This window comes from Sapajus apella, unplaced genomic scaffold (assembly GCF_009761245.1).
Source record: "Sapajus apella isolate SASKATOON/1434 unplaced genomic scaffold, GSC_monkey_1.0 scaffold171, whole genome shotgun sequence".
Taxonomy (NCBI): Eukaryota; Metazoa; Chordata; class Mammalia; order Primates; family Cebidae; genus Sapajus; species Sapajus apella.
This window is the reverse complement of record NW_022437111.1, coordinates 1,667,873-1,670,586: the sequence shown is the minus strand read 5'-3', so window position 1 is coordinate 1,670,586 and position 2,714 is coordinate 1,667,873. Positions and strand designations below refer to the sequence as shown.

Sequence of the window (2,714 nt, the reverse complement as noted above, 5' to 3'; positions counted from 1 at the left end):
GGTTCCATCTCCCTTTTAAAATTAGGGTATAAAAGACCACCTAACTTTTTCTGAGGGGCTGAGAGAATTTGGGGCGTTAGCCACCACTCAGTCACCGGAATAATAAAGGACTCATAATTCAATCTCAGAGTGTGGCGCATTCCTTGACTCGGTCAGGTACAACACTATCCTTGGCTCTTTGCACTTTCATGTTGACTTTTAAAAGCCAACTTGTGGCCGAGCGCGGTGGCTCACGCTTGTAATCCCAGCACTTTGGGGAGGCTGAGGCGGGTGGATCATGAGGTCAAGAGATAGAGACTATCCTGGTCAACATGGTGAAACCCCGTCTCTACCAAAAATACAAAAATTAGCTGGGCTTGGTGGCGCATGCCTGTAGTCCCAGCTACTTGGGAGGCTGAGGCAGGAGAATTGCTTGAACCTGGGAGGCGGAGGTTGCGGTGAGCCGAGATTGCGCCATTGCACTCCAGCGTGGGTAACAAGAGCAAAACTCCGTCTCAAAAAAACAAAACCACCTAGTCAGTTTCTATACTCACAAAACCTGCTGGGATTTTGTTTTAAGACTGTAGATGAGGTCGGGCGCGGTGGCTCAAACCTGTAATCCCAGCACTTTGGGAGGCCGAGGCGGGTGGATCACGAGGTCAAGAGATCGAGACCATCCTGGTCAACATGGTGAAACCCCGTCTCTACTAAAAATACAAAAAATGAGCTGGGCATGGTGGTGCGTGCCTGTAATCCCAGCTACTCAGGAGGCTGAGGTAGGAGGATTGCCTGAACCCAGGACGCGGAGGTTGCGGTGAGCCAAGATTGCGCCATTGCACTCCAGCCTGGGTAACAAGAGCGAAACTCCGTCTCAAAAAAAAAAAAAAGACTGTAGATGGTTTGAGAAATATTGACACCTTTATATCATGAGCCTTCCAAATCATGAGTATGGTATGTTTCCATTTATTTAGATCTTCAATTTCTTTCAGTAAAATTTTTTACTTTTTAGTATTGAGGTCTAGAAGATCTTTTGTTAGATTTATTCCTGAATCTATTTATATAAATAAAGACATAAATTTATTCTTTAAATTTCCCTTTTCTAAATCTTTGTGACAGATGTTTGATACAATTTATTTTTGTGTATTTTATATTTAGAGACCTTGTTAAACATATGTTCCCTTTTAATTTTATATTTTCCTCTTCTCTCTGACTATATTAGATTCTATTAACTTAGAGTGACAGTTTACTTTTATGTGTATATAACTGTAAAACTTTGTCATATGTCATAATGTTATCTGATGTTGTAATCGCTAAGGACACAAATATTCTTTACTCATCACTGATATTTAGATTCTTTAGCTTTTATTGTTGTTTGTCTCTGAATAGTTAGTGCTCATTTCTCTTTCATCTTTTCTCTTTTTCCTTCTATTTGATGTTAGCAAAATAATAGGATATAAGAGCCATCTTAATATTATATAAATGCCTTGGGAGCATTTGGTTCCAGTCTTTGCTTTGTCCCTTCTGAGTTCTGAAATATCCTTCAGGCTAGAATAGGAGAGAATTTAAAACCAGTGTTTCCCAAATTCCTAGCATAAGAATTGCTAGAAGTACTTTGAAAACAAAGATTTTTAGATCCCTACAGAGGTCTACTGAATCAGAATTTCCAAGGGAAAATGATGCTTATCCTCAGAGAAGTTTCATTTACATAAGACAAGGTTAAGATTCCTTCCACCTCTGATATTTGATTCTGTGAATACTGTCATTATATTACCATAATTAAAAGAAGAATTTCATCTACACAAAGGAGTGTCAGAAAACCACTGCCAATACTCCAAAGTTTGGTATTTGGGATACCTATGAGCACAAATAAATTGGTACATTGCATACGGTGCTATTCCATCTACTCTGCCAGATCAAGGAAAGCCATGGACATAAGTGAATCTTCAAGGCATCTGTACCTCTGCTAGTTAACTTGACTCGTAACTTCTGACTGTTTATTTTTGCATCCAAAGTCACTAACCAAACCAGGTTAGATTCCTGAAAGAATAACTATGCTTAATCATTAATGCCAGTCAGAAATGAAGCTGGACTCTTCTCTGGGTAAAGATTGGTGGTAGACAGTAGAAATGCGGAGTGTAATAGGAGCTGAGAAGATATGGTCAAAGCCTGAGTTAAAGTTTAAAGAGGAAAATATAGAGTTTATCCTGGTCCTATTTGTCAATAAATTATTCAAATAGTTAATGTAAAAATTTTGCGAGGGATAGAGTTATAGGTTTTCTCTCTTGTATTTTCAAATAAAACCATTCTGATGTTACCTGACCTTGTTAATTTAGTCTTCATTTTTCTTATTTCTTTTATAGCTCTCTAGCCTTTCTTTTTTCTTGTCTTTGGACAAACAACTAGAGGGGCACCCTGCTCTTTTGTTACTCTTTTACTTCTTTAACTTCATAAAAGTAACACAGCATAAAGTGCACATAGCATTATCATGTTTGTTCTTGTTCCTCTTCTGATAAGGACTAAATACATATTCTAGAGTCATTAGGGAATTTACTCACTGAAAATTAAGAAAAATAGTTGTTCACAACAGTACCTAGAAAGCAACTGGTTCACAATTTTTGCTCAAATTAAATTTTATTTTTTAAATGAAAGAATAGATTGATTAATCTTGAAGTGAGAAAATGAAAATAAAAGGAATAACTTGCAAAGAAGAAAAATGGTACCTAAACGTATATCAT

At 37.4% G+C, this 2,714-nt stretch overlaps 1 long non-coding RNA gene across 1 annotated transcript; it reads right to left on the bottom strand.

Moving 5' to 3' along the window:
- Window positions 1-569, bottom strand: LOC116542663. Its single transcript, XR_004265312.1, has 2 exons — window positions 513-569; window positions 1-209 (listed from the first exon to the last, which is right to left on the bottom strand). It is a non-coding gene; the product is annotated as an uncharacterized LOC116542663 (long non-coding RNA).
- Between the last annotated feature and the right edge of the window lie 2,145 nt (window positions 570-2,714).